At 41.8% G+C, this 20,034-nt stretch overlaps 1 protein-coding gene across 4 annotated transcripts in view; it reads right to left on the reverse strand.

The window, feature by feature from the left end:
* The window catches only part of psmd14 (proteasome 26S subunit, non-ATPase 14), a 153,182-nt gene that overhangs the window by 97,575 nt on the left and 35,573 nt on the right, over positions 1-20,034 (reverse strand). The window contains exon 1 of one of the 4 annotated variants that reach the window (XM_069935406.1): positions 17,226-17,255. The exons of the other annotated variants lie outside the window; for them this stretch is intronic. The gene's annotated coding sequence lies outside the window, so the exon portion shown is untranslated. Of the gene's footprint in view, positions 1-17,225; positions 17,256-20,034 lie in introns of those variants that run through there. 4 annotated transcript variants of the gene reach the window in all.

The raw sequence follows: 20,034 nt of genomic DNA on the forward strand, positions 1-20,034 counted from the left end.
AAGCTTACTTGAGAATGGCAAAAAATTTTAAATAACAAAGCTGAAAAAAATGCAAGTGGTAGAGGGATAGTGAGGGTGCATCCAACAACTGGGAAGTCCTGCAGGCTGAATGTGAGAGGGATGACAATCAGAGAGAAAATGAGATCAGAGCTTAGGAGCCAGATGGTTAACAAACAGGAGGTGATTAAAAAAAGACCCCAGTGACCTGATGTCAGGCATGGCAACCCAATCCTTGCAGAATGATGAGGAATCAAAAGATTCCTTGTAGGCAAGCCATCCCCATATGTACCCCAGCAGCAAGTCACCAGTCCCATGTCTCACTAGTTACGATAAAAGAGGAGGAGGCATAGCTAAATGAGGTTTCAGACTCAGCTTTGATGGAGAATTGTTGCTCATTTTGGAAAAAAAACCTTCCAGGCTCCTCAAGCACTTTTGTTTGTGTAACAAAATTGTGCATGCTTTGAGGAAGAAGGGGTTATAAAAAAAAACTGCATCATTGTCTAAGACTAATTTGAACTGGTCAGATAATACAACAACCTAGAAGAGCGGTGATGGCGTTCTGACTGAGTAATAAAGAGAGAACTGAGGCACCACTGAAACCCAGAGTGAAATGTGAATTTCTCTTAAGAACACTGAGGAGAGCTGATGTTAAAAGAGACAATTGGCCATATTTATGCTAATGGTAACTTTCAGACAATAAAGGATACCATCATTTAGGAAACAGCAGTTTGCATTACAAATACCACCTCTGTAAGCATGTTACCGAGACCAGTAAACAGCACATACTGGATATGTGGAACTAGAGCATACACCTGGCTCCCAGGAGAGACACAGCCAAGCAATTAACTGGACAGGGTGAGACTATCTGACCTATGTAGACCCCTATTTACGAATCTTACCTCACATGCAAGAGCATCCCCACCTGGGAATGGATAAGCATGGAATTTCTGAAAGTGAAAGGTTCCTTCTTCCCTCTTTTCCATCTTCTGGAACTGCCCAGAATTCAGGTGAAATCATTAACCTAGCAGCATCTCTGGAAATACTGGCAAATAGTACTGTTTTTTCCCTTACTAAATCTCATATTTAGTTAATGGCCATAACTATTGAAATGAATGCAATACGTCATGTTGTAATTCAAAATCAGATGGCCTTGGATTTATTACTGGCTGAGAAAGGTGGTACTTGTGCAATTGTGGGCCAAGACTGCTGTATATATGTCCCTGACGCATCTGAAAATATTACTTATATAGCTAAGCATATTAAGGCTCATGTTGCAGAAGTGTGGCCTTTTAAAAGATGGTGGACTACTTTTATCCAAGGTCTCTAAACAATCGGAACAATCATCTTGGTGTTGGTTCTCCTTTATTTGTTCTCCCCTTTCCTACCTTCAGTCTGATTAGGCTCCTCTTATATGATGATGCATTATCATAAAATGATTTTTTTTAAAAGAGGGAATGGAAAAGAATGTGTATAACAAGGATTGATTAATTAGCTGAAAACATAATTGCTTTGTATTTTTACTTCTTTGTGTTGTGTCAATGACTAAAACCACCAAGCATGATAACCTTAATGGAAACACCCACAGTATGGCTCCAAGAATAATGTATACATAGCTTAAGATAAGTGATTTAAAGAGAAAAAGCATCCTGTGGTTGCCAACTCAGGATAAACCACTGTCCACAGAAAAAACATATAGCTGTAATAACCAGAATCATAAGTTACGCAAAATAAGTGAAATTTCCTGGAAACATGTTTGGAGAAGTATAAAAAGGGATGAATTTAGTAAGTCTCAGTACATGACATGAGTGACATTGTCTACTCATTCTTTGTACTCCTTGCTTCCACTAGCATTAAGCAATAAAGAAGTAATTATAAGTTCTTTGGTTCTGTAGTATTGTTTTATTACACCACAGGTCTTATTTTATCATTAATTTCTAATTGTACATTAGCTAAGAAGATGGCTAATTATGGTTAATTATTATGGCTATCCAATAAAATCAGAAAATTGGACCTGCAGGAATCAATAAAAGTCATGACTGTCAAAGCCACAACTAAAGTAGGCTTCAAGTGCAATCCATTAGTCAATTCAACAACTACTTACCATCAAATGGTCAGCACCCCGACGATACTGAATTTTCACCCTTAACTCTTGCGCGTGAGCCAACCAAACTCTGATACGCACACCCACTGCACATGTACCAGCCAGAGACTCGCGCATGCGCACAGGAATCAAGATGGCCACACCCAGCCTCTGGACCAACGAAGAAAGTGCGCACATTTTGGCTTTTACATGCCCTGTATACCTGTTGCAGTTTGTCAAATATAGCATTTGATTAAAAAGTTTAAGACTTCGGTACTCCATGCACGTGGGCAAAATTCCGACTAGTGTCCATTTCGATATATGACCAATCCTTCAGGCCCAATTATGTCGGGGAGCACCTGTATAACCAACGTGTTGGGACAGGCTCAGCCCTGAATCTTTACCTCCTATGGTCACTGCAAGACCTGTTGTGTCCCTCCAACTTGCATTTGTTTTTGCTCAAGTCCAGTTTAGCGTTTTCTCAGCTATCCTATGAAGCCTGTGTTGGAACTGTAGAGTATTCTACCAATGGGACTGGAGGTGCCTGAATGGGCCGGTGAGTTAATTATTTGTGAATTTGTGCATTCTTTCCACAGGTCCTCTGTGTGCTCCTGATGCATGGATTTGAGTTTCTCAATAACTTCCCATATGTTGTTCCTCCACTTTGAGCAGCCATAGGCCTAAGACTCCTGTTTGTTAGAGACACTAGTGAGGTTGGATTTCTTTATAGGCTCTGAGCAGATCAGTGATTTTTTTTTCCTTCTTTTGCCTGGCAATTTTTCCATGACAGAACTTGTTTCAGATGCCTGGTATTAGACATCTGAATAAGGTGGCCTGCTGAAAGCAGATGATTGAGTGTCTCGAATGTATGTTGGTCTGAGAGAGGTCACTGACATTAGGTTCACTTGTCCTGCAGTAAATTTGAAGGATTTTGCAGAGATTGCATTGGTGTTATTTTTTGCTAGAGATTCCTGCTTTTGATAGTTACGGATTAAGAAACAAAAAGGTGCACAGGGACCACTGCTATAAGACTGAAGGTTATCATCTACTGTAGCACTTCCCCTCCTGACCAAAGGCTGCTGGCACATTGTAAGGGTAGTGCATCTCCTTGTCAATATCCTTTGCCTCTGAGGTGATTCCCTCAATATGAACTTTTATTGTCAGAGGGAATTATGGCAGCAGTGGGAATGGGTTGAAAGGACCTTTCTCTCGTATATATTAGCACAAGGCCCATCCTCTCATATGTTTGGTGAATAATAATTTGGAGCTCTGCCACGATATATGCGCCAATACAAAAATCATCTGACACAGCAGGTGAACTACTGATGTTCCAGGGTGTGGTTGAACAATTTCAGGGTGTAGGTTGAACAGTTTCCCACTGGTCCTGAAGATTTGCCCAAAAGAGCTGCAAAGAAACGAGTGGTTGAAGATGAAGAGGATGATGTTGCAAAGAAGAAGCAGAAAACAGATGATGAATAAACTACTTCCATATTTTCCCTCTTTTTTTCTGTTGGAAAAACTTGGTCATCATCACTAAGTAGAGTGTACACCAGTGCAAGTCGACACCAGAATTTTTAAAATAAAATTACTAAGACTTCATTGCCCTACTTCTTTCTTAAAATCCTAAAGGAGAATTTGTTTGTATTTTTATTTACATTTTATATTTTTGTACATATGGTTAGAGGTCAGCCAATTTAAACATTGACCTCTGGTGACCAAACAGGGCTTTGAAGTTCTTCTGTAAAACAGACTTTACTGGTGGTTTGACCATGTCTTAGCCACATTATCATAAAGGTAACATGTAAAAAAAAATAAAAACAAAATTAATTTGATCATTCCAAAAAAAAAAAAAAAAAAAATTTGCCCAAATGATGTAGAAATGAACTCCAATTCCCCATCCCACCAACAAATAAGAAATGAAGACCCACTAATCCCAACATCATTCTACAAGAGCTGTCTCTTTCTCCATTGTGCAGGAAAAGAATTTGTTTCTAGGAAGCATGATATACAGAATCAAACTCTGCTCCAGTGGTAAAATGGAACACTTCAAATCAAATAAAGACATAAATGGAGTGGACGGTCAAATGCAAGAAGAAAAAAAATGGCAGATTGGAATTTAAGAAATGTAACTCCACTGTTTTAAATAGAAGGTAGACAAACAGCATGTAACTACAAGTCAGTTTAATGTCCATAGTTGGGAAAATGCTTGAACCTATCACTAAGGAAGAAATAGCAAGATATCTGGATAGAAATTATTCCATCAGGCTTGCGTATTGTGGATTCAGAAAGGGTAGGTCATGTTTAACTAACAGGAGTTCTTAGAGATAACAAGTGCAATGAATAGAGGGGAGCAAGTGCATATGATATACTTAGACTTCAAGAAGGCACCTAAAATGACAGAAGGAGAAGAAGATGAAATGAACTGACCCAGTGTGTAAAAGTAGATGACACAAATTTCTTGTTTGTTTTCGTTGTGTGATGACATTGTTTAATGGGTTTAATGTGTCATATAGGTTGAATGTTGAGTGGGTGGGGAGGGGGGTGAAGGAGGGAGGGAAGGGAGGGGGGAAAAGGGGAGAAAATGACAATGTGTATATTCAAGAGGGAAAAGTTTGTGTATTTTGGTCAGTATGGTTCATAGTGTGAAATTTTTTTTTAAAATTTAAAAAAGAAGGCATTCAATTATGTGTCGCACAAGAGACATCTACAAAGGGATGCACAGAGGAAGGAATCATATCTTGGCATAGATAGATGATTGATTAAACAATAAAAGACAGTGGGTTGAGATAAAGAAAGAAGACAATCTTATGAGAAGAGATTGAGTAGCTTGGGATAATACTCATTGGAGTTTAAAAGGTTGGAGAGGTTCTTACAGAAACAGAGAATTATAAAAGGAATAGATAAGATAGAAGCAAGGAGGTTGTTTCCACTGGCAGGTGAGATCGGAACTAGGAGCACAGCCTCAAGAATATATCTTTAATAATGTTATAATATTGGTGTATTTTTAAACTAATATACATTTCAAAATAGGGATGGTAAACTATCAACTACCAAATATGCTGGTAAAACAAAATCAACTAATTCCTTTTACAATGAACAATAATTTTTTAATGAATGGACAAGAAAAGGAATTAAAAGAATAAAAGATTGATTTTTTTGAGTAATATTTTAATGACAATTGATCAATTGAAATATAAATATGAAATATCGAATGACAATATATTTTCTTATTATCAATTAAAAACATTTAAAGCAGGAGATAGGAACAAGTTTAAGGCAACCTGAGTCAAGCTGTTTTGAACATATAATTATGGACACATTAATAGTGTAGTTTAAAAATTTATCACAAATATGTATATTAAATTACAAAATAAAAAATGATACAGAATTGTACAAGTCATAACATTGGGAACAGGATTTAAATATATAGATAAAAACAAAACTTGTTCTAAACTATGTAATGGTATTATGATAAATACAATACTCAGTATTGTAGGATACAATATAATTTGTTACATAGATTATATATAACACCTCAAAAGTTAAAAGAATGGAATCCCACATTATCAGATAAATACTTTTGTTGTAAACAAGAAATTGGTACAATACTACATTCAATTTGGACATGCGAGAAAGTAATTTTTTTCTGGGATGAATTGAATCTAATATTAAATCAAATAACAAAAAAAAATACCTAAAGATCCAAATATTTTTCTATTAAGTAATACAAATGATAAAGACTTACAGTTAAAATTGGATAGATCTCAAAAACAATTTATAATGATTGCTTTAGCAGGCAGCAAAAAAAAAATGCATAGTGACAACTTGGAAAATGGAAACATCTTTGAAAATACAGGGCTGGTATATAGAAATAGATAGTTGTACTCTATTAGAAAAAATCATCTATAATTTAAGAGATAATTTTGGATAATTTAAAAAAATCTGAGAACCATATATAAAGTTCATTGGTGATCGCCAGACTCAAACCTTCAATTAAAGGGATAGTAATAATGTATGTTACCGACTATATTGTGTAATATTATTTATCAAGTCAAAAAAATTGGATAATAACCAGATGACACCCTTTTTATTTAATTTGGGGTTAATTTTGGAGGGAGGAGGGATCGGGAGAAAAAGGAAAATGTCACTATATATATATATTTTTATATATATAATTTAAAAAAATTCTGGAAGGTAGACTTAAGGCAGAAAAGGAGAAAGTGCTCTCCTAAGGAGTACGGTCTGCTCGTGGTTAGTCAGCATGGTTTTGTGACGAGAAGGTCGTGCCTCAGGAGCCTAATTGAGTTTTTTGAGGAGGTAACAAAATAATTGTTGAAGGGCATTAGATGTGGTGTATATGAATTTTAGTAATGCATTTGACAAAGTCCTCCTGAAAAAGTTCAAAAAGTCATGAGGCATGGGATCAGTGGAATCTTGGCTGTGTGGATTTAGAATTGGCTTGCCTGTCGAAAACAGAGAGTAGTAGTGAGTGGAAATTATTCTGTCTGGAGGTCAGTGACTAGTGGAGTTCTGCATGGATCTGTTTGGGACCCCGGCTCTTTGTGATTTTTATAAATGACCTAGATGAAGATCAGTAAGTTTGTAGATGATACAAAAATTAGAGTTGTGGAAAGTGTTGAACGTTGTCATAGATCACAAAAGGATATAGACAGGATGATGAGTTGGGTGAAAAAGTGGCAGATGGAGTTCAATCTGGATAAGTGTGAGATGATGCACTTTGGAAGGTCAAAACTGAAGGTGGAGCACAGATGGCCAGATACTTAACAGCATGGAAGAACAAAGGGATCGTAGGATCCAAATCTATACATCTCTGAAAGTTGCCACACAGGTTGATAGAATAGTTAAGAAGGCTGATGGGATGCTGGGCTTCATTAGTCGGTGGATTGAATTCAAGAGTCGAGAGGTTATGTTGCAACTTTACAAATCTCTGATGAGACCACATTTAGAATATTACGTTCAGTTCTGTCAACTCATTGTAGGAAGGATGTGGAAGCTATAGTAAAGGAGCAGAGGAGATTTACTATGATGTTTGCTGGTTTGGAAAATAATTCTTATGAGGCAAGGTTAGCAGAGCTAGGACTTTTCTCTTTGGACCGAAGAAGGATGAAAGGTAATTTAATAGAGATCTATAAGATTCTAAGAGGCATAGATAAGGTTGTGATAGTACAGATCTATCACCAATGTACATAGTGTATATAGTTACTGTATCTAAACTGTGCTTACAGCGATTGGCTGAGAGCTAAGCCACACCTATTGTCTGGGCCTTAAAGGGTTGTGTCCCTAGCCAGGTCGGATCATTCCGGACTGGTCGGCCACCTGTGCAGAGCTCCGGTCTTTTGCTAATAAAAGCCTTGGTTTGGATCAACAAGTCTTTGATTCTTTCGACGAGCTCTACAAAGGTAGACAGACAGCCCCTGTTTCCCAGGGCGGGAGTAGCAAATACCAGAGACATCTGTACAAAGTGAAGGGAGGGAAATTCAGGGGAGACATCAAAATTGGTTTGTTGAAAACCATGAGACCATTTTAGCAGCCCTTCAACCCTATGCAGACTGGTAAAATGACCCATCATCTGTCTCAAGGAAAGGCCAGTTTAAACATCTGTAGTCCAAAGTACAGGTGGAAGTGTGAGAAATAAGGGACGTGCTGGCAGAGAAAGGCTAAGCAGGTGGAACGCTGTTCAGACATGCATGCTACCAGAGAGTTTTTCAGCAACATAAAGTCAGTTTATGGTCCTTCTAAATCAGGATGCTCCTGCTAGCTGTCATCTGATAGGTTGCACCTGATCGAAGACCAGGAAGGACTGAAAAACCGCTGGGCTGAATACTTTTCCAACCTACTCAATAGGCCGTCCACAGTTGATCCTGATGTCTTACAGCACATTCCTCAGCAGCCAGTCCTGGGTGACCTCGACCTGTTGCCCTCTACTGATGAGATCAATAAAGCCATCTTGCAGATGAATTCAAATAAAGCAACAGGGCAGGATGGTGCTCCTGCTGAGATCTACAAAGCTCTAAGCCCAAGTGCATTATAGGCTTTCCAAGACATCCTGGAAGACACCTGGATCACAGAGGAGATGCCTGATGACTTCCACGATGCCCTCAACGTGGCTCGCTACAAAAATAAGGAAGCAAATCAAATTGCAGAAACTACAGGGGTATCTCATTGCTGTCCATCACAGGCAAGATTTTCACCCGCTTCTTCCTGAGCAGACTTGTCACTGTCTGGGAAAAGAACCTTCTGGAGGCAAAGTGCGGCTTTCGGTCAGAACGGAGTACAGTGGGCATGGTATTTGCTATGAGAAAAGGTCAGGAGAAGTGCATCGAGCAGAATAAACTTCTTCACTCTGTCTTCAGTGCCCTGATAAAAGCATTGACACTGTAAACAGGGAGGCTCTCTGGATCATCCGAGAGGTTACAGATGCCCAAGGAAATTCATAAAAATGATTCAGCTGCTCCATGATGGAATGACAGGACAGGCCCTCTGCAGTGATGATACATCAGCTGCATTTGCCATTTCTAACAAGCTGAACCAGGGTTGTGTACTAGCCCCTGTCTTGTTTAATCTGTTCTTCACTTGCATGTTGTCACATGCTGTCCATGCTATGGAAGAGGGAGTGTACATCAGGTACTGACCGACTGGATGGCTTTCTCTTTGACGTTCGCTGCTTGAACACACAGACGAAATGCCTCTACACAGTCATTCAAGAAACACTTTTTGCTGATGACTGTGCGCACAAAGATAGAGATCTACAGTTAATGCTGAACAAATTGTCAGACACTGCAACACTCTTTGGCCTGACCATCAACCTGAACAAGACTGAAGTATTTCATCAGTCCGTACAAAACACCAACACCATAGATCCAAAGATCACTGTTGACGACACCCAGCTGATAAAGGTTAACAGCTTCAAGTACTAGGGGAGCATCAACTTGAGTGATGGGCCTTTTGACAAAGAAATTGACTCCAGGACCAGCAAGGCCAGATAGCCTCTGGGGAGGCTGCGTACTAGAGTGCTCAATCATCACAACTCTGCATCTCCACAAAGCTGAAGTCTACAGAGCTAAGGTCAACCCTTCTCTCCTATATGGATGTGAGACCTGGACTCTGTACCAACATCACATCAGACATCTGGAGAAATTCCACATGCCCACCCTCCGTTCCATGGCAATCGTTGGCAAGACCTGTAGGTCTTGGGTCACGCAAAGTCCACCAGCATTGAGTCCCTGATCATAAGAGCCCAGATGCAGTGGGTGGGACATGTCGTCTGTAGTGCACGTCGAAAGAATCAAAGGCTTGTTGATCCAAACCAAGGCTTTTATTAACTAGAAGACTGGAGCGTATCACATGTAGGTTGACCAGTCCAGAATGATCTGGGTCTGGCTAGAAGCAAACTTTTTAAGTCCTGCCAGTAGGCGTGGCTACGCTCTCAGCCAATCACCACCATCCTATACCACAACATATACATATACACATATGGTGATAGAATCCATACTATCACATCATCAAAATGGACAACCACCATGTCTCGTCATTTGCTCTATAGTGAACTGAAGACCGCAAGGAGACCTCAAAGACGTCCACGCAAGTACTATAAAGATGCTGTGAAGGAAACACTACACTACTGCCAAGAGAACTAGAAGCTGTGGCTGCTAACAGATTCTGTTGGCGAACCCTGTACTATGAAGCCTACATCAATTTTGAAGACAGGCGCTGTCAAAAACTGATGGAAAACCATGAACAGCGTCACACTTTTTACAAAAACGGTCTTCCAGTGCCCCCATAGACCCTGCACTTCCAGACTGGGACTGTAACGTCACCTTTGTGTCCACAGATGAACTGCACAATGCGTCTTCTTCAAACCAAAGTACTACTAATATAAAATAGGCATAGACAGACAGCATCTTTTTCCCAGGGTGGGAATAGCAAACACCAGAGGACATCTGTACAAAGTGAAGGGAAGAAAGTTCAGGGGAGACATCAGAGGTAAGGTTTTTAAGGTGATTGTTTTTTTAAAAAAAACACAGAATTCCTTGCCAGGGATGGTGGTGGAGGCAGAAACATTAGGACATTTAAGAGATGCTTAGACAGGCACATGGATGGAAGAAAATAGATGGCTATGAAGTTGGAAGGGTTTTGTTTTTTATGGTAGGAATGTCAAGTTCAGCACAACATCCAGGGCCAAAGGGTGTTCACTATGCTGTTATATTAAGTGAATGCCAAAGGAAAGCAATACAGATAACCTGGTTACCTGTATTTAAGACAAAAATAGATACATTTTTGAAGAATAGGTCAAAAGGTTATGGTGAATAGTCAGGTCAACAGAGTTGAGTCCATATCCAGATCAGCCATGATCTTATCAAGTGGTGGAATGGATTTTTTTGGGGCTAGATGACCTACCCCTGCTCCTATTTCTTACATTATGATTCCCCAGTTTTACAGGTAACTGGCTTGTACATTTCTAATTTTTGTTTCAGATCTCGATTTCCAGTATTGTTTTTCTTTTATACTGGTCTATTTCTCAAGGTTTCTCTTACTGCAAGGAGCACCGGGTGACACGATTGGTGATTCTTTGTCAGCCTTACAGCAGGCAGAAGAAGACAGTTTCATGTAATATTCCAAGTCTTTTAAGACATAGGAGCAGAAATAGGATATTTAGCCCATCAAGTCTGTCCCTCCATTTAATCTTGAGATGATCCATTTTCCCACTAAGCCCAACTGCCTAGCCATCTCCCCATAATCTTTGATGCACTGGCTAATCAAAAACCCACCAACCTCTGTCTTAAATATACAATAACTTGGCCTCCACAACTGCCTGTGGCAACAAATTCCACAGATTTACCACACTCTAGTTCAAGAAATTCCTCTGCATCTCTATTCTAATTAAACTTCAAACCTGAAGTTATGCCCTCTTCTCCTGGACTTGCCCACCATGGAAAGTAACCTTTCCACAACTACTCTGTCCATGCCTTTCAACATTCAAAATATTTCAATGAGATCACCCCTCATTCTCCAAATTCTAATGATTACAGGCCCAGAGCTGTCAAATGCTCCTCATATGATAACCCTTTCATTTCTGGAATCATCCTTGTGAGCCTCCTCTGAACCATCTCCAATGTCAGCAAATCCTTTCTCAAAGGAGGAGGCCAAAACTGCTCACAATACTCCAAGTGGGGTCTCACCAGTGCCTTATGAAGCCTCAACATTTACATGCCTGCTCTTATATTCATTCTATTCCTCTTGAAATGAATGCCAACATTGTCTCTGCCTTGTTTAACCACTGACTCACCTGCAACTTTATCGTCAGGCGATCCTGCACGAGGACTCCCAGGTCCCTTTAAATCTGGCCATTTCAATTTTCTCCCCATTTATAAAATAGTCTCCCCATTTATAATTTCAACCAAAATGCATGACCGTACACTTTCTTTCATTTGCCACTTCTCTGCTCATTTTCTTAATCTAAGTCCTTTTGTAACCTCCCTGTTTCCTCAACACTAGCTACTCCTCCACCTACCTTCATATCATCTGCAAACTTGGCCACAAAGCTATTCATTCCATAATCTAAATCATTAACATGCAACATAAAGAGAAGCAGCCCCAACACCATCCAATGTGGAATACCAGTAAAACTGGCAGCCAACCAGAATATGATCTCTGTATTCGGACTCTCTGCTTCCTGCCAATTAGTCAATGCTCCATCCGCACAAGTATGTTTCCTGTTATACCATGGGCTCTTATCTTGTTAATTAGCCCCAAGTGTGGCACTTTTTCAAAGGCCTTCTGAATATCCAAATGCACAACATCCACTGCATCTCCTTTATTTAGCCTGCTTGTCACTCCATTTTTTAAAAATATTCTCACACAAGCGTGTAGTCATGAATAGTGTCATGCCAACGAAGGCAGTTCATATTCAAATATACATATATTTGTTCTCTTTATAACTATATATACAAGCCTGTGTCTCTATCAACCCCCCTCTCCCCATATGTAAAACAAAACCGTTCACTCAAATTTCAATCAACAACAAAAAGGCTTTAACAGCAGGAAAATAAATAACAAAGGACAGGGATTCCCGCAGCTCAGTGGGCAACCTCTGGGCCGTTGTCCATTCCTGACTTCCCTTGATCAGGATCAGTACGAGAGAGAGAAGCAGCTGCAGCAAGGAATGGGGAAACCAATCACCACCATGCATCTATGTAGTGCATGTATGGCTGCCAGATCTTACGTAAGGTACTGCATTTGTTTCTCAAGTTATATTTTCTCCAGGGGAACACACAGCTCTGCATTTCCCTGTTCTATCATTCAATATTAAGACTAGAGTCAGGCTTCCAAGTCGCCGCAATGCACTTCCTGGCCACTGCCAATGTAATTAACACAAATTGAATTTGAAATTTGGTCAGCTTCATTGTAAGCCTTACGTCCATTATATTTCCCAACAGGAACAATTCCGGGTCCTGTGGGAATCACTTGCCTATAATTTTCTCTCGGACTTGGCCTAGATCTCCCGAAAAGGGCCTCACTTGGTACATGACCAGGTTCCGTGCACGAACGTCCCGGTTGCCACACATCTGAAACATTGGTACGAGAGTTCTGGTTTTGATCTGTTTATTTTCTGTGGCATTAGATACAACTGGTGCAAAAGTTATACTGGACCAGCCTGTACCTTGCATTGATGACCGTGATCATGCTTTAACAACACAAGTCGGACCAGTATCTGTCATCAATTATAATGCCCAAGTCTGACTCCCATCTTACTCTCAACCTATGAAGACCCAGTTTGGGTCCCTCTGACTGGAACAGGTATTGCTGAAATAAATTTCTTGCTGATCCCCCTTCGAATCAGGGCCTGTATGTTACTGCATCAAGGTAGGGCCATATTTGGACCCAATATGTCCCATAAAAAAGAGCTTATTTGAAGATAGGAGTGGAATGTCTTATTCGGTAAAGCATATTTATATTTTAGCTGCTCAAATGACATTAATTGCCCCTGCTCATAACAGTCTTCTATGCATCTGATGCCATTACATCGCCAGATGTCTAGGATCTTTTAATCTACCGTTAATGGTATTAATTTATTAGGAGTCAGGGGCGTTTTTGGTGACAGCTCCACTTTAGCATTCAGATATGGGTTAATTTTGGTCCAGATACTAATTACTTGTTTTAATATGGGGCTGCTCTTCTTTTCCCTGCCAACAATTTTGAATCCCATTTATAAATAAAATCCTCTGCTATCTTTTCGCCCACCAAGTGCAGATCAATTTGTGCCCAGGATGGTACACCTCCTCCCTGAAAGAGAGAGGCGATGTATCTCAATTGAGCTGCCCAATAATATTTTTTTTGAAGTCTGGCATTCTCAATCTTCCTCGACTATAGTCCTATGTTAAAATTTTTCCACAGAGACCCTTGGCTCCTTACCCTTCCAGAGAAACCTTCTAACCTTATGCACTAGCTGTTTAAAGAAATCCCGGGGCAACGGCACAGGCAATAATTGGAAAAGATACTGGAATCTTGGCAACACATTCATTTTGATGCAATTAACCCTGCCCGCCAGGGGCATCCACCTCTTTAAGTCCTCCTTGACTCTTTCCAGCAAGAGGGCATAGTTTAACTTGTATAAATTAGTCAAGTTACTATCAATATTAACTCCTAGGTATTTGATCCCCTTTTGCGCCACTTTAATTTACAATTTTCTTTAAACTGCCTATAGTTATCCTCGGTGAGTGGCATCACCTCGCTCTTTTCCCAATTAATCTTCTACCCAGAAATTTTCCCATAGTCCTCCAGTACCCCATGCAGTCTAGGCAGGGAAGTCACAGGATCTGTCAGATATATCAGTACGTCATCAGCAAATAAATTAATTTTGTGCTCCTCCTGGCCCACTCTCTAACTTTTAATGTCTGGATCCTGACAAACTGTTTCCACCAACGGTTCCATTGCCAGCACAAAGAGGGTCAGTGAGAGCGGGCACCTTTGCCTACTCGATCTGGTAAGTGGGAAGGCTGAAGAAACCTACACATTGGTTACAACTTTCACCCTGGGCACATGATATAGTGTCCTGGTCCAATTTTGAAAAATTGGCCTCAACCCCACCTTCTCCAGCACCTTAAATAAAAATTCCCACTCCAATCTATCAAAAGCCTTCTCTGCATCAAAGGAAATGGTCAGTCCCCTCCCATTTCTAGATTGTGCTAGATGCATTATACTCAGCAGTCTGTCAATATTTTCCGCTACTTGCCTCCCCTGCACAAAGCCTTTCTGTCCTTGTTTATCAATTTCAGCAAATGCAACGCCAATCTGTTTGTCAGGGCTTTGGCCAGTATCTTGTAATCGGTATTCAGCAGAGACATTAGCCTATAAGAAGAGGGCATAAGTGGATCTTTACCCTTCTTCAAAATCGTTGTAACAATCGTCATTGTAAAATATTATGGGAGACACCGGGTTTCCATAGCCTGGTCTATCACCTCCATACACAGAGGCCTTGAATTCTCAATAGAACTCAGGTAGGAATCCATCCTCCCCCAGAGACTTGCCTCCTTGTAGTGCACTCAACGCTTTACCCAGCTCTTCCTCTGTAAAAGGAAGATCTAATCCTGCCTGTTCCTCTGGATTCAGATGTGGGAGGTCTAATCTGGCCAGGAACTCATCCCTTTGATTGGGATCTGCAGTCAATTCAAATTTATACAATCCTTCATAAAATTTCCTGAAGGTCTCATTAATTTCCTTTGGCTTATTCAAGACCTAGCCATTCCCAGTTTGTATTGTGTTAATTGTACGAGAGGCTTGTTCTGCCCTCAACTACCAAGTGAGTACCTTGTGTACTCTCTCCCCCAACTCATAATACTTTTGTCTCAACCTCATAATGGCCTTCTCCATACTATACGTCTGGAGCATATTATATTCCAATTTCTTATTTGTGAGAGCTCTATAATGGTCCTCAAAGCCTGGTTTCTAAAAATCCTTCCGTCATTGAATAATGTCCTTTTCCAATTCCTCCACTTCCTTCATATAATTTTTCTTGACTGTCTTTGTATACCCAATTATCTGGCCCCTCAAGTATACCTTGAGGTTGACCCATTGAATAAATTTATCTGGAGTAGAGGGGCAGTTTTCCTCACAAAACGGGGTTATTTGAGTTCTTATAAAACTACAAAACTCAGGCTTATTCAACAGCAAAGTGTTAAGATGCCACCTATATGCTGTTCCTTGCTTATCTGGCACATCTATAGTCAAAACCATGGGGAAATGGTCTGAGACAGGGGTCTCAAACTCAAATTCACGGAGGGCCAAAATTAAAAACTTGGACTAAGTCGAGGGCCGAACTAAATATTTATTGAAATTTTTCAACAACATCTGCATGTTTTCTCTTCTTTCAACATATGTAATGTTAAACTTTAGGATATAACTTTAGGAGGATAATGTTACAGGTCAGGAGGAGGTAGCTCAAGTTCACCCTTTGCTTGACCTGAGGGAAACCTATTTGGTCCCTGTGGAGATGTAGTCAGCATTCACAGGCTGTGTCCATTTTGGCCTGCATCAGGACTCAGCATTTCCTGCTCACTCCTCAGGCTCTAGGCCTCTATTCACCCTCGACCCACCATCCCTCTACCTGACCAGTCCTTTACCCAACCTCTACTCACCCCTCACTCCACTCGCCCCTCTACTGCCTCTCCCCTCAACCTGTTCCTCCCTCTACCCGTCTCTCACCCTCTAATCACCCCTCCCCTATTCGCCCTGCCCCTCCCCTTTTACCTCTTCCCTATCCACCCCTCCTTCTACTCATCCCTCCCTCTAACTGCCCCTCGCACCACCATAACTTCCCCTGCCCATTACTCCTCACCTACACCCTCTGCCCACCCCTGCTTACCCACCCACTCAGGCCCAGCGTGCTGCCGATCAGCCTTTGCAGAGAGCCACCATCTCTCTCTTTACGTGCAGGGTCGAACCAGCCGTCCCTGGGGTCTGCGCGGGTGCAAGTGCTGAAGGCCGTGGCGACTGGGAGAAGTGCGCTCGCGCTGTGAAAGGGCCGTCCGGTGCCAGTCGCACGGGGCTCGCGCTGCCCGGGGGCCGTGCGCAGCCTGCCATGCCCGTCGCGCCAACAGGAAATCACAGGCGCTCGCCCATCCACCGCACCGCTCAACAGGTGGGAGAAGTGACTGGTTGTGCGGGGAGCCTTCCAACTGGCTTGCCGGCTGATGACATCGACAGACTTCTCATGTTACAATTTCTCGTGTTACAATGGGGAAGGATGTGCAATGAAGGGGGAGGATGGTGGGGGTGACATTACCAAAAAACAGCAGGGCGGGCCACCTCTAATACATTTTTGAAATGATCTTGCCGGCCAAATATAATTATATCGTGGGCCAAATTTGGCCCGTGGGCCAGAGTTTGACATGTGTGGTCTGAGAGAAGCCTTGCCCTGTACTCAGCTTCCACGATCCTACCCTCTAAATGGGCTGAAGCCAGAAAAAAAATCTATTCTAGAGTAGGAGTCATGTTGTTTTGTAGTCCCTCTCTCTTGGATGTTTTCTACGCCACGCATCTATCAAATTAAACTCTCTCATGAAGTCGATGGTGGCTTTTACCACCCTGGTCCTAGTTATCAGTTTTGTGGATTTATCCGGCACAGGATCCAGACATAGATTAAAGTCGCCCCCTATTAAAATATTTTCATTCCCCTCTACCAATCGTAGGGAAATGTCCTGCATAAATTTTTCATCATCATAGTTGGGGGCATACACATTCACTAGGGTCCAGGACTCTGAATATAACAGTGCACCATTAAGAATCTTTTCATTTTGTCTGTGATCACCTTCTGGACCTGTTCTGGAACACTCTTCCCTACTAGAAGTGCCACTCCCCTTGCTTTTGAGCTGAACGAGGAGGATATAACCTGACCCACCCACCCCCTTTTTAGCTTTTGATGTTCCCGCTCGGATAGATAGGCCATATCTATCCCCATTTTTAAAAAAATGTGTGCCAAGACCCTTTTTCGCTTCACTGGACTGTTTAAGCCGTTGACTTTAAAAGTAGCAAATTTTACATTCTTAGCCATTACCCACAGGTTCCACTTTAAATGCTTCCCCCCTGCTATCCCCACCCCCTCCCCCACACACTCCCAATCTCTTACCATTTGCACTTTGCTCCCTTCCATTTGAGCTGAGAAAAAAAACTAAGTGAGAAACAAGGGGAGGAACAAAGACAAAAACCCAAATAACTAACAAAAAAAAAGATGCAAGAAACATTCACAATCACACTTTCTCTTAACCCCTTATTGCCCTCCCAACACAGCCTCTGCCCCATTTTACACCCATCCTCCCTTCTATTTTGTTGACAACCTCCTTCGGTTGTCAACACTCCCCCCAATAACAGGTTGTGCCTTTCTCCGTCTCCTAAGCTCCCCAGGAAAAATTGTAATTATAATTTTTTGCCTATTTGGCATAACCTCTTTTTAGACCACTTATTTTTACAATTTAAATACCAAAATGACAGTCCAAAACATATCAATACACCCCCGTGGGTTAAATTTGCAATGCAATAGAACCACCGCAGGTTGATCCCCAGTCAGGCTTTACTTCTCCTTTGTGCTCCCTAATGTGGACAGATATTTTGGCGAATTCCCGCGCCTTATCTGGATCCACGATAAATTTTCTTCCTCCTGGTTGTATCGCTTTCAGGGTGGCTGGATGTCTCAGTACACATTCGTACTCTTTTTGCTTGATCAGCCTCTTGGCTGGCTCAAACACTTTTCTGGTCTTCAAAAGTGCTGCACTAATATCCAGATTAAAAAAAGATTTTATTTCCTTCTATCTCTAAGGGGGACCCTCTTCTTTTTGCAGCCTTTGCTGCTGTCCTAATAGTTTCTCCCTGTCCTGATAATGCAACAACCTTATCAGGACAGAACGCGGTCTCGGACCCGTCGTTGGGGCAGAGGTGAGTACTAACCTCCCCCTCGATACCGGTGACGACACTGGTTCCCCGCAGCTTCTTGTCTGCCAGGGTCGTTCCTCTCCCCATGCTCTTCAGCGCCATTGCTTCACGCCCATTACAACTGCCGACTTCTTCCTGGGCCTCACACACAGCATGAGGGCGCCCAATCTGGCGTTCACACTGTGGGAGAGGGGCCCCAAGCTCCCCCCCCCCACCCCATCTCCAGGGGCTTCAGGACACGTTTCTTTGTATACTTGCTGGGCAGTAGCACCATCTTTGCCAGAGTCTCATCCTCCTTGTTTGGTGGGTCTTTCACTTGAAGCTGTAGCTCCATCATTGATTGGGCCTCGCCATTTTCTTTGCGATGAGGCGTCCCTGACTGGATCTCTCACCTCGACCTCGGTGGAGTTCTTTCATGTTTTTATTTACAAGTTTAACTTTTTTAAAGTCATAATCTATTGTAGGTTTCTTCCCATATCCTTTTTTTGTATTTTAGTTGAGGTATTTACCCTATTTATTCTTGAAAATCCTGGGAGCTCTCGGATTCCACCTCCTCCTACTCTCCCCACATCATGTGACCTCCTGGTTGTCACTCCTTCAAATATGTTTGTCAAACAAGATTTTCCTTCAAGGAAACCATGCTGGCTTTGGTCTATACTGTCATGTGCCTCCAAGTACTCCATACCCTTATCATTGACAATCATCTCCAACATCTTCCCAACCCCTGACATCAGGCTAACTAGTCTATAATTTCCTTTACGCCACCTCCCTCCTTTCTTGAATAGTGGGGTGACATTTGCGATTCTACAGTGTCTGGAACCAAACCAGAATCTATTGATTCCTGAAAGATCATTACCACCATCAATATCACGTCTTCTTTCAGAATCCAAGGGTGCGATCCATCTGGTCCAGGAGACTTATTGAGCCTTATAGCACTCAGTTTCCTGAGCAGTATCTCTCTTGAAATTATAACTACACTCAGTTCCTTTCCCTCTTTGACACAGCTAATGTCTTCCACAGTGAAGAATGGTGCAAAATACTCATTTAATTCCTCTGTCCTCTCCTTGTCTCCCATTATTATGTCTCCATTTTCTACTGCTCCTATGTTTTCTCTCACCTCTCCTTTATTCTTTATAAACTTGAAGAAGCTTTTTGTATCCTCTTTGACCAATCTCTCCTTATAGGTCATACCCTTGAACTCAAGCAACATTCTGGTAACACTCATGCACACTTTTTAAAGCCTCCACATATTTTTTGAAAAGGGGCAACTTGAATTACACATAATATTCCAAGTGCAGCATAACCAAAGCTTTATATAATTGCAACATGACTGTATTTTTATACTCCATGCTCTGCCCAATGAAGGCCTTCTTTACCACCAGCTATCTACTTGCAAGGTCACTTTCAAGGAGCTGTGGACATGAACCTCAGATCCCTCTGCACATCTATATTTTTTTGAAGAGTCCTGCCATTAACTGTACACATTCCCCCAAAATTTGACCTGCCAAATCCCCCATCTCACACTTATATTGGAGAGACTGGATACAGACTGGGAGATGGCTTCACTGAACACCTTGGCTCTGTCCACATCAATGACAGGGAAACCATTGGGCAGTGACCAACCATTTCAACTCTGCACCCCACTCCCATGCTGACATGTCTGTCCATGGCCTCATGCATTGCCAAACCAAGATCATATATAATTTGGAGGAGCAACACCTAATATTCCATCTGGGCACTCGCCAACCAGATGGCATTAACATCATCTTCTCTGGTTTCTGCTGGCCCACTTCCCGTTCTCCCTTTTTTCCCTATCCTCTGTCTTCTTTCCTCCAGCTCTCCACCTCCTTCCCTCTCCATTCACAGAGCCACACCCCTCCCACTATTTGCTGTTGTACCCTTCCTCCTTTATCCACCGATTTTATCTTGCCTGTGGGGCTGTGCTCCTCCCCCTGCCCCTCTCCCCTCCATCATTTTATTCAGGCATCTGTCGACATTTTGCTCATAAC

Source organism: Narcine bancroftii, chromosome 4 (assembly GCF_036971445.1).
Source record: "Narcine bancroftii isolate sNarBan1 chromosome 4, sNarBan1.hap1, whole genome shotgun sequence".
Classification (NCBI taxonomy): domain Eukaryota; kingdom Metazoa; phylum Chordata; class Chondrichthyes; order Torpediniformes; family Narcinidae; genus Narcine; species Narcine bancroftii.